Source organism: Neolamprologus brichardi, chromosome 13, assembly GCF_056152115.1.
Source record: "Neolamprologus brichardi isolate AB-2024 chromosome 13, ASM5615211v1, whole genome shotgun sequence".
Taxonomy (NCBI): Eukaryota; Metazoa; Chordata; class Actinopteri; order Cichliformes; family Cichlidae; genus Neolamprologus; species Neolamprologus brichardi.
In genome coordinates, this window is record NC_142116.1 from 4,140,864 (window position 1) to 4,153,828 (window position 12,965).

Below are 12,965 nucleotides of genomic sequence, written 5' to 3' on the forward strand. Positions count from 1 at the left end.
GACGAAACGTGGCGTCCCTCTGAAATCAAGGTGAGACAATCCCTGATGCTGTTGCTATAGCGATCCCAACATGACAAATTCGTGTGACATCTGTAAAAACTGAGATGGTGGTAACCAGCGATTGCACTTGTCAATCAAAGTAATCCCATGCTCAAGGGAAAATCTGAAAACACACACTCTCACACACAACATATCGGCACCACATACAGTGACGACGTCGCCGGCTGCCGCCAGTCGAACACTATGTTACTGTGTGACCGTGTGTGCTCATTATCTAAGCCCTCACTATAGGATCTGTGCTCACCGTGGCACACTGCCAGACTGGAAAAAAAGAAGAAGGAGAAAAATAGAGTGAAACTCATTTTTCTTGTGTCCTTGGGGGGGAAAGCATAAAACAAGATAACAGAGACAGACATAGTAGATAAAACTTGGTAGAATCCACAAAATCACAACATGAGGCTGAGAGCTAGTTCTGAAGCACACGTCGAAAATGGAATAACCCACTGTTTTAAAAATTCACTGGTGTAGCGTCGGTCTATGTGATTATCCTAACTCGTGTTTATGAACTGTGTCCAATGATACACCAATTAAAGACAATTAGTTTTGCAATCAATGTAAAATGCTTTCCTCTGACCGTAGACTCTAATGTCAGAGGAAACAGAACTCAAAGAAATCAATCAAGCCAAATAACCTTTATTGTCCCCAAGAGGAAATCTGTCTTGAAAATAGTGCTGCTTGATATGAAATAGAGAAAAAAAGACATTCAATAATGAAAGGCATATAGTATTGTATTACTGCTAATAAAACATCAAATAGTGATTGAAAGCATAAAATGGAAGGAAAAAAGGCCTCTAGCAACATATATATATATAACATTACCACCATAACTTTGAATAGAAGCATCCATCCGATCAATAAAGGTAAAGCATATTTATATTTGCCATGATGCTTCTCACGCCCAGCAAAACACTTACTGCTGCAATTGTAAAACAGCATTTCATAAGTCATAAACCATCATCGGTTACGTTTAGAAGAAACTGCCCTGTCCCTAGCATCCTGCAGAGTGCATACACTCAGTTTTTGAGGTAACAAGTGTTTGTGCGAGTGCAACATTTCACTACATTTCACTCCCAGCTCAGAACCTCAGCCAGGTATGCCGTTTCTGGTAAACAAAGGAACCTAAGGAAGTGCTAACAGATTGCTGCACAGCGGGATGCGAGCTACAGTAAATGCATACATCCTGCCAGTAAAACAGAAGCACACACATATACTCACACTCACAGACACAATATATGTAAAGGAGGAACAAGACAGGATGCAGAAGGTCTGTCTGTTTTGTTCTCTTCTTCCCTTCACTTCTGCCCATTTACTCCTCCATCTATCACTCTTCTATCAGTCCCTGCTGATCACAGTTAGATCCCCGGCTTTAATCCTGGATTAGAAGACAAATATTCATGTCATGCTGCTGTAACAATGACTTAAATGTTGATCATATTGATGGTGATGATGATGGTGATGATAATGATGATGATGATGACACATGAACATCTTTAATGTCTAAAACTGAATGTCTGTTCCCAAGATCTATTGTCTATTTTCTTGTCTTATTACTGCACCTGTTTTATTGATGTTCACATTTTTGGAATTTAGGGCCATATTTCACATCCCATTTAAAGAAGGTCATTATGGAAATGCTGTAAAACTTTAGCAAAGAGCTTTGAAAGGTGAAATTAATAAAATGTAAAGCCATTATCAAAGTCTAAGAAAAAGAGGAAAAGGCCTACAAAGTCACTAACTGTCACTCGTGCAATTTCTTTGCAGTGTGGGTGTTAAATGATGAAGAACTAGAAGGAAGCAACTGCTACATCCCAGCAACCAAAAGCCTAGTATGGCTATTTTATCTTAACCCACAACAGCAACTAAAAGGTTAAAAGGCTGTGCTGTGACAGCACGAGTTCATAAGCTAGAAAACAAAAGTGAAATAGAAAAGAAAAAAATGCTGGAACGTTTATTCATTCCACACTGTTGCATCGAAGGTTGGAGCAGGATGAAGCTTATTTCAAATAAGATGGTGTAATAGAGGGGATAATGCACACTGACACACAGATGACCATTCACACGAAAAACTCATCTCAGCTGGAATCTTTGAATCTATTCAGTTATCCAAACATGCATGTGTCTGGACTGTGAGGGAAAGCAACAAGGCCACTCCTGCCTAGGGATGGGTACCGGTATCCGGTGCCATTATGGCACCGGTTCTGACATAAACGGTAGTAACCAGACCAAAAAGCAGCACACATTTCGGTGCTTTATTTCAGTGCTTTTTTTCCCCCTGAGATGTCATACACTTTGAATTCTAGCCAATCATTTTACCTTTCCAAGGATAGTAGGCGAGCCCTGGTACGTACGTTCTTTTAGAGCAGAGCTACAGATTAAAAATGCCCAAGGCGAAGCGGTCAAAAGTCTGGCTGTACTCCAAAAGATGGAAACTCAGCAGCCTGCAACAAGTGCTTTAAGGTGATACTGTGCAAAGGAGGTAACACCTCAAATTTGATGAAACACCTGGCGACGCATAGCGGGGTTCTTTTAAAGCCGAGAAATGCGCCGTATTTGATAGCTTGCTGCGAGACCTCACACCGTGCACATCTACTGCTTGTGGGTTGCCTGTTATCGGACCCGGAGTAAGCAACATCCCCCAAAAACCAGAAGAGGAGAGTCCTGGCCCCTAGCCCTGCCAGTGGCCAGGACGATGATGATGGCAGCAGCAGCCATTCTTCTCTGCGTGAGTAGCTTAATGTTGTTCGTGTGTAATTTACATTGAGTAGGCTAACCACGTTATTACATTAATGCATGTAAGGTGAACTAGCAAACACCGTCGTAGTTACATGCGGCTGTCTTCTTGTTTGATGGCAGATACTCCCTTCACCCTGGCCAAAAAGGCTAAAATGACCAAAGAAAAAGAGGGAAACAGTTAAACATGAGAGGTTTTTGGATAAAGTTTGTGTTTTTTCCATTGATTAAGCACTGCTTCCAGCCAAGAGTGATGCCATAAATCCCCTATAGCTGCAGAAAAGGCTAACATTGTTATCTTTTTACAAAAAAACAGCTAAACATGAGAGGTTTTTGGACAAAGTTTGTGTTCTCCATTCTTTAAGCACCGGTTCGAGCACCGTTTAAGCACCGGCACCGTTTCAAAAGTACCGGTTTGGTACTGGTATCGGATAAAACCTAAACGATACCCATCCCTACTCATGCCTGGGTTCTGCCTGCAGAAAAAGTTCCTCGTGGGTTGAATAAGCCAAAGCTTAAACCATGCTGATGTGTGGCAGCAGTGAAACGCACTTCCCAGCCTATATTTTTATTATTTTAATTACTGTTTACTGCGTTGTAAACTTCTTAGAAATTCAATTGCAGAACCTCAGTCACTCAGACTCCATTGTCACTTTTGTTTCTTCTTCTTCTTTTGTGTTTTAATTGTTTGTGTATTTTTACAGGTACAGTGGCATTTGAAAAAAAAAACAGCTAATTAGTCATCATACGATTACTACGAGCAAGTGGCAATCAGATGCTAAATACTAATGTGACCGTGTGCAATAGACTGGAAATTTGAAATGGTTGCCTCAAGGACGGCAATCAGGTCTGTCTTCAAAGCAGCTTTTGTGCACAGTTTAGGTTTGTGATAAAATGGAGTCAGTACATGTAATCTGTGATAATTTGGTGATTAACTGCTATAAATTGACAAGAAAGGACAAATCTGTTGCTGTCTTCAGAGTCCAGAAATTCCTCCATAAAAAGAGATGTAGTTGCTGCAAGACAGCAATTTAACTGCACAGTGACAAATGGGCTTGACAATCGTGCTTTTATATAGGAATATAACCAGAATATGAACAGTTGGGAACCAGCTGAGTCAAGCCTGCTATTGCAAAAAGACATGTCACAGTTGCACTAATTCAGATTGATAGTAACGTGTTAGTAATCTGCTTGTGTTTAGAAATTAGATGCCAATTATTTGCAAACCTTGACCATTCAGTCTGACTGCAGCCTGCCCATGTTGGAGTGTGTTGCCTCCCTCTCTGCTTTGTGATCTAAAGTCGTGAACACAACTATTTGCAATCATTGTTTCCGACAGTTGTATAAGCAGCTATGAAAACAGATGTGTGGGACAATGACCGGTTCACTATATCGCCCAAACCCTAACATTTTGAAACGTGCAAAAAATTATTATTCAAAAAAATAGAATCAAGAGTTAAATTTTAACAAAGCCTTGGTTTAGCTCTCCTCTGGTTTTCTCAGGCTGAGATCTTCTGCATATTCAGTATCTATGAAAGCATGTGCAAGGTAGATCACATTCATTGTTAATGTGAAGCTGACTGGAGTAGCCTCCTACAGTCTCAACAAGCCGTCACTCCAAACACCTCTCCCATTAATCTTCCCCCAAAAACGCCTGGCACAGAAGAAGACGGCGTACATGTGTCGGCAGGAAGCCATCACTCACAGGCAGACTCACAGCTAGCTGAGGTTATAAATGGTGAGCAGGGGCAGAAGGCTGGTCATAATACGAGGCCAAAGTCAAAACCTTTACATACACCGCGGAATTGGGATCAGGAGTAACACATGCTTATATATTGTACGAAAGCACCGAGGGACGAGCCGTGAAAGGGTGACGGTGGCAGAGCAAGAGGAGGGGCGGCGAGCAGACTGATAAAAACAGAGACAGCAATGAGAGCATGAGGTATGGAGGAAGAGAGTCCAGCACCCCCTTGAAATATTCATTTGCTCCGGGTGAATAATTGATGCAGCACAGAAGACAGATGCATGGGGGATAGACAGACAAATGGATGGAAAAAGAACAAGCGCGACAGACAGATTAAGAGAGAGAGCCCAATATCGCCAGGTAGTGTAGTTACAAATCTCCCTTTTCATCTTCTCCCCTGTCACTCTATCCAGAGGGAGGCCTGGCTACACCTTCTGCACCACCTCCCTACTCATTTAATACCATCTGCTCGTGTCATGCACACATCTGCTAATGGAAAGCTCAAGCCTTCACTCACCTCCTCATCTATTCAAATAAAAAAAAACATATTCTTTTAAAGCAGCATTACTCATGACGCCAACAACTTCTTCATCCCTTTCACACTTGTTTCTCTCGAGCATTTCAGTCTCAGAATTGCAGTATAGTTGTTGTCATATGCTGAAGCTAAATCTTTCAGATTCTCAGTAAATTATAAAAGGTTGTAATCGATGGAAGTAAATTTATAAGGTATCAGAGATTGAGTTAAATGCATTGCTTCACTGATTCAGTCTTATTAGGTAGGGTATGACCACCAGTTTCCGGAAGCCTGTGGCATTTTACTAAAGGTTTATTGCCTTATTGCTGATTAGTTAATATTACTAATATTACTCAGTTGCTTACTTTATGACTTCTCTATTAAGTCTGCTGCAAAATTTACTTCTTCAGCAGCCTGATACTGTCACTTGTGGCCAGAGTTAAACAGAAATCGGCCTGGAATCATTGGAATCTGATAAGTCATGTTTAACAGAGGCAGCAGATTATTAACAACAGAATACATTTAGAGGTTAGGGATGCACCGATACCACTTTTTTGGAAACGAGTACGAGTACTTGCATTTCAGTACTCGCCGATACCGAGTACTTAATAAAAACATGATTTAAATTTGCAGGTAACAGCTTTAGTCCTATAATTTAACAAAAAACAAACAAACAAGGGACTAGTTTGGAATTAAGAACATTTATTTAAAATGAAAAGCATGTTGTATGCAACATATTACAGAATAAATAATTATAAAAAAACAAAATTTAATTTTAAATTTGTTCGTCTGTTTCTCTGTTTAGAAGTCTCACTAGCACAGTCACAGCTGGGATGACATCAGAGGCTAGTGCGTCGTAGCTGCTCACTTTTTTAGTTAGTTCCCCAAAGGGGGCGAGGATGGCAACAGTCGTCTCCATAAGAGCCCATTGGTGAGCGGTGAGATAGTCAGGGAGTTTGTGCTCGGACACGCCCAGCACTCGCTTTTGCTCAATGAGGGACTGGAGCATGTAATACGTGCTGTTCCAGCGCGTCTGTGCGTCCTGCTGCAGTCTCTTTATTGGCTGGTTGAGCTGTCCCTGAATGTCCTCGAGGCGGGAGTAGGCTAAGGCGGAATGTTTAAAATGCCCAACTATTTTGCGTCCCACTGCTATAGCATCAGCTATGCTCCTCTGTGCTAATAAGCGTGGGTAAATAAGCGTGGGTAAACTCTTTGTACTCGTTGTCGTGTTGGGATTTTGGTGCTTGATTAAATTGCTTGTGTTAAATGCGCTACCTTTAGAGCCTCCTCTGCACAATTTCGCTGAGCACAATTTGCAGTCCGCCTTTGTTTTCGCGTCTTCGTTCACTTTGAAATAGTTCCACACGGCTGACTTGTCTCGCCTGCCCTTCTCTCAGCTCTGAGCTGCAGCCGGGGCCTGGGGGCGGGCACTCGGGGCCTGGGGGCGGGCACTTGGGGCCTGTGATTAACCCCTTACATGCCGCTCAAACATAGACAGGTCTCAGACCGTGGTATCGGTCCCCGGTATCGGGGGACTTTTAACGAGTACGAGTACTTTAGAAAATGTGGTATCCAGGCCGATATCGGTATCGGTGCATCCCTATTAGAGTTTGTATAAATGTATTCTGGGTCTGAACTACGGTTGGGCAATTTGCTCATAGTCCAATCATCCTATTGCTTCCTGATGGCATTGTCGATGGCCGAGAGCATTGGAGCCAGCGTTATTTATCTTTATTGCACAGATGAAAGACAAACACGCATGCCGGATTTTATTTCTCATTTCCATCATGAAGAAATGTTTTAAAGTTGATATACAATGCTGATTTATTTAGCCAACTCTAATTAGTGAACACAAGTGCCTGGATATTAGCTAAACAGCTATAACATTATTAAGTCATGACATTTACTGGCAAATGCAGTCAAATTACAATCTGACTTAAAAATCAATAGTCGGAAATATCTTCCTGTTTTCTGTTATTTGATGATGGATCAGCACAACTGCTGCTTACACACACACGCACTAACTACTGCTTCTTGTGTACGTGTTCATGCAAGGCAGACAGACACGTCTGTTTTGCAAGTGTCGATAATACGTGGCCCTACCCGTGCACGCTTGGGTAGGGGAGGGGCTGAAACTGCAGGCGTACGCCTTACATACACCTTGAGATTTTACAGAAGAACACGGCATTGACAGTCTCACCCTGAGGGATGAATTTATGATGCACAGCACTGTAGATGTCTAAAAAACAAAACAAAAATAAAAACGTGCTGCTTTCTAGCTATGAATCTCCCACTACAAGCTGCTGTTTGGAGACCCAGTTTTTATCAGCAGTCATTAAAGCCGGTTTAGGCTCAGAGCTGATGTTTACTCTCTATGCATGTTTGAGGCTCATAACAAATGCACAAAAGTACCAAGTGATACTTCCAGGAAGTGATTTAAATAGCACTGCAAGTGGCCTAGAGGTGCGCACAGAGATGACTTTCAAGGGGAGATTAGCCAAGTTTAAATCAGATTTTTCAGCCTATCCCAGCTGTCTTTAGACAGGAGGTGGGCACACTATGGACACCTCATTTAATAAAGACAAAACACACCATCTTTATGAGCATTTAAAAACTACAGCTCCCAGGAGGATGCCTCAGAAAGTTGGGTGGACATCTGTCTATACTGTTATGCTGTACAGCAGTGCCACAGTTAATGCATCAGGTTATTTAAGATTTAATAAGCCATAATGGCACCAGTAAGGAAATTGAATTACAGCAGTATTAGCCCAGAGAGTCTGCAGTGTAACCCTGACTGAACTGAATTGCAGAACTAAAGTTAAGCAGACTGTCTGCTCACCAAAAAGAGAAGAAGAAATTCAAGGCTACAAGTTGAACTGACAGGTCAATGTGTCTTACAGGCTACATCAAAGCAGCCTTGTAGTATTGATTTTCTCTGTAATCCCCCACTACAGACAGACATTTACTGACCGCTAACTGCACGACAGCCCAGTGACACATTCATACTAGAGAGGAACACATAATCAAAAACAACCGCAGTGACACAAACACACAACCGCACGCACAAAGACTTTCAGTGACAGCATCTAGTCAGCTGACTTTGACATCATCTATGTGAGAAACAAAACGACGCACACATGTTTGTGCTTAAGAGCTTCCAGAGACTGTTTTCGTTCCCAGCCCTTTAATCATCACCCTAACCCTTCACAGCACACGCCTGCTCTCAAACTGTGCCGTAAACTGACCTATTAAAGAAGGGAGAGTTGTCCAGAAGTGATTTCACTTTGCAAAAATGCCTTCCCTCATGAAACAGATACGCACACACACACACACACACACTCTCTTTCATACATTTGGGGAAAAAGAAATCATAAAAATTCACAGCCTTGAAAATCCTCCAAGAATAACACCACTCCTGCACTCTATAGTTTTAGATGACCATATTTAGAAAAAACAGCTTGTGGCAGAGACTCGCCTGATTGAATCACATAATTTATAACAATGCACAGAGCAGTGGAATTCCCTCTAAGGCCACTCGGTACCCTCCCTTGTGTTAAAAAAAAAAAACACAGCTGAGTCTCTGCTGAGGTTGCTGCAGCTTGAGTACACTCAGCAGCACCGTTCACCACTTTTACTACATGGGAATACTTTTCATGGTTGCACATTATATCACAGTATGACATAGCAAGTCATATTTTAACGTAAATGTTCTAATTTGAAATTTAAAACTATATATAGTATAATCAGTGTTGGGAAGGTTACTTTTAAAATGTATTCCATTACAGAATACAGAACACATGCCCCAAAATGTATTCTGTAATGTATTCCGTTACGTTACTCAATGAGAGTAACGTATTCTGAATACTTTGGATTACTTAATATATTATCATGCTGTTTACAACTACATGAATGTACTATTGCTGTGATTTACTGTTACTAAAAGTCCGCGGCTCCGAACCGTAGAAAAGGGACCTCTGGCTAATACGGTGGGTTCTGTGTCGGCTTGTAGCCGAAAACTAGCTTTACTTTGTTGTCTGGGTCAAGTTTGCTAGCAGAGACAGAGAGAGCCGTTGAAAGGCTGCTCCAACAGAACTTATTGTTTCGGAGGAAAACACGAACACGGTGTACAGTCGAGTCTTAATAGCTTACTTACAACTGGGCTCATCAGGCTCTCTTCTTGGCTGCAGTGGTTATTATTATATTTACATGCTTCCAGCTCCCGTTTTTGCTCGATGACAACTCATACTTTTTCCACTCTCCTTTTTCTCCGTCCCTCGCTCACAGACACATGACGTGTATGGCAGTCCATTCTCCCTGCAGCACGGACTACACTGCCCATGATGCTACATTCTTTAGAGCTATACCTGTAGCATTCTGCCTATTAGCTTAGCACAACAACAACGACAAAAAGGCCTCTCTCACCCAGGAAACACACACAGAGAGAGCGGTACCCTGTAACCATGGCAACCGTAACGCTGCCGCCTGGAACAACAGAACGTAGCTGTCAAACAAAACCCAAACAGTCCTGACCCGCCACAATATGAAACAGGAAAGTACCGCCGTGTAATCCATTTATTTCAACAAAGTAACTGTATTCTAAATACCACCTTTTTAAACGGTAACTGTAACGGAATACAGTTACTCATATTTTGTATTTTAAATACGTAACGGCGGTACATGTATTCCGTTACTCCCCAACACTGAGTATAATGGCTCATAGTTCAGGTGCAGATCCAAAATATACTACACTGTGATATTATAAGTTTTGCATTTTACATTCTAGGAAAGTCTAACGGTGCAACGAGGAGAAATAAATATCCAATGTCCTGCCAGCTTTCCCAGCTGAATATTAGGTTACTGGGGTTAGATAATGACTTGACAACTCCTAACCTGAATGAGAGTAAGTATGTCAGGAAGGTTGCCTTTGCACCTCCAAACAACACTTTTGTTTACTTAGGCTTTTTCTGAATATGCCCTCTGAATGACTTTAGAAGGCCCAGTTAAATGTGGTTATATCATCACACACGACACAGTAACAACATAATCTAAGAGTGCTTTACTGTAAATCTACCCAATAAGTTGGTTGATAAAAGCTTTTTGCTCATTTCTGCAGAGAGAGAAGCCTCTTCTATTCATCTGGGAATGAAAAATTAGGACCTTATTTTAATTCTGTACATGCAGTAAGCTTGCTTGAAGTGGTGGGAATACTGAAGCGAGAGAAAGTTGGAATTCAATCACAGTGGGATTTCAAGTAAAGTTCATTTTTTCTGAGGTAACATTGAGGTAATAATACCAGCAATGTGTCCTCAAATACAGGGTCCCACTAGAGCCTGGGGAAGTTTCCAACTTTTATTCATCGTCAGTGTTCAGTTTTCTGTTGTGTTCAGTCAGTCAAAGATGTCACATCTGGGAGCCATGAATAAATTATCGATGGGAAATGAAATTGTGTTGAATCGAGAGGAGGCCATTTACAATTTATGCACTTTTTTTGTAAATATGATATACTAATGAGTTTGTAAATACTTTTATTTTAAAGGAGGCGACACGCAGTGACTAGCACTGTTGTCTAACAGCAAGAAGGTCCTGAGTTTGTCCACCACCGGGCTGCGGACTCGTGTTGGCATGGGTTCTCTGCAGGTACTCCAGCTTCTTCCCACAGTCCAAAGACATGCAATTAGTGGGGTTAGGTTAATTGGTGAATCTAAATTGCCCATAGGTGTGAATGTGGGTGGGAATGGTTGTCTGTCTCTCTTTGTTAGCCCTGTAACAGACTGTTCAGGGTGTAACCTGTCTCTCACACTATTGTAGCTGGGACAGACTCCAGCCCCCCGACCCTGACAAGGACAAGCAGAAGAGAATGGACAGTATATGTAAGGCACATCGTGTATAATCACTCCATAAGACTGTGTAGAGTTTTTGGACAACAGGTTGTAAATGTTTTTCATACTTTAGCTATTTTATTTTGAGATCAAAACACGTATGCTACAAAAGCAGAGACTGGCTTTAGCTTTTATTTCATCACAGTTAAATGCAGGACAGCACAAAGGTGAAGTTATTTGCACCATAGCCTCACAGCAAGGTCCTGGTTTTGAATCCACCTTCTATACGGGACCTTTATGTATGAAGTTTGTTCCTGCCTCCCTAGACTATCACTGACACGCCACAAATCCAGTCATACTGAATGTTACAAGTTCTCCACAGCTTCTCCATGCCCTTTCACATCTGCCACATGTACTGAGGGTCAATATTCTCATCTTTGAGAAGCACATGGTGCCAGTGGTGGATATGCTAATTCTTTTACTCTGTGGCTCCACGGTGTCAGGCAATAAGAAAAGGGCCCACTAGAGGACTTTGGGCCCTCAGGCCACCCTCATGCAGTCTGTTTGTTGATTGTTTTGTCAGAGACACTCACACCATCAGTTTGCAGTTCATATTCTAGAGCTCTGGCAGTGTTTTTTCTTGCTCAGACGAGGAGATACCGGAACTGCTGATGGATTAAGGACTTGGTGATGGATTAAGCCCTGCCTGGCGCTCTTAGAGTAGCTGCCTGTCTCCTGGAATCTCCTCCATACTCTTAAGACTGTGCTGGGAGACACAGGAAACCTTCTGGCAATGACATGCACTGATGATGCCATCCTAGAGGAGTTGGACTACCTCTGCAACCTCTGTAGGTTCCAGGTATCAGCTCATGCTAACAGTAGAGACACAGTCAGAAAAGATGAGTAGAGCTACTTAACTGACCACATCAATATCCCAAAAGTTTAACTGACTTAATGCTAGTTCCTTCATTTCTTTTGAAGCAGTGTAAATTGCCCATTATTGTAAATGTGATTGGTTGTCTGTAACAGACTGGGACCCATCCAGGCTATACCCTGCCTCCAACCTCTCTCTATAGCAGCTAAGATAGGTTCCAGCCCCTGAATCTGACCCTGAACTGGACACGCAGAAGAAAAGCGATGGATGGATAATCAAATATAAACGCCTCTCAGATTTCCATACTGCAAAGTACTTAGTGTTTAAGGTAAGTTTGAGCTCTCCGTCCTGCTGCTTCTCCTTGGTTACTGTGGATATGTTCTGAGTAGACAAAACAACCCCCAGACTTGACGAATCCTAAAACCATGTTTCACAGTGGGTTTGGTTTCCTGCAGAATCGCTCTCTCTCTCCTGTTTGTCTCCTTACATACACTTCTCTGTTATTGCCACAAACTTGGATTCAACAGTAAATAAGATTTTTTTCCCCATTATTTCCCCTCCTGAGAAATTATTTTGAGTACCTGTCTACCCTCTTAACGCATTTTTCCTCAGTGCAGTCTGGCATTTTTAATGAATTAATTTCCATATCAGCAAACTAAGCTTGATGTATTGATCTCGTAAAGATGAGGACACCACTGGGCCTCTGCCTTGTTTTTATTTCTGAACAGGGAAAGGCTTCTCTCCATTGTTTTGGAGGTGGCGGTAGATACAGCATTTCTGCTATTTCAAGCCTTTATTTGGATCACATAAGAAGGTCTGATTGTATTATCTCGTCTCTGGTTCACAACGATTACAACACAAAGGCTTTTGGAATTTCATATAATATTCCATCTGGTAATTCACTGTCCTGCGTTAATCTGTTATTTTCAAAAATCTCTAGCTTCCATCCCCCAAGGAAACAGATTAACAGTGTTCTCCACAGTAACCTCAGAGCTTTATATGCCCTCTCTGTCCTGCCACAGTTGCCTTTTACTAGATACAATACATTATTTCAGCGTTATCTTGCCACTGGCAATACATCCACTTTCCAATTTCCAAACATTTATGTTTGTATTAAGTTCAAAGAGTCTTCTGATAAAACAGTAAGTAATTTTATCTGTGACACCTCTTGAGGTCTGTGCAAAACTCTCGCAGTGGATAAAATACACAGAAGATAGCGACAGA

At 41.8% G+C, this 12,965-nt stretch overlaps 1 protein-coding gene across 3 annotated transcripts in view; it reads right to left on the bottom strand.

The window, feature by feature from the left end:
* Positions 1-12,965, bottom strand: part of atrnl1a (attractin like 1a) — a 359,651-nt gene that overhangs the window by 314,940 nt on the left and 31,746 nt on the right. Inside the window, exon 1 of one of the 3 annotated variants that reach the window (XM_087849989.1) lies at positions 9,202-9,320. The exons of the other annotated variants lie outside the window; for them this stretch is intronic. The gene's annotated coding sequence lies outside the window, so the exon portion shown is untranslated. Of the gene's footprint in view, positions 1-9,201; positions 9,321-12,965 lie in introns of those variants that run through there. 3 annotated transcript variants of the gene reach the window in all.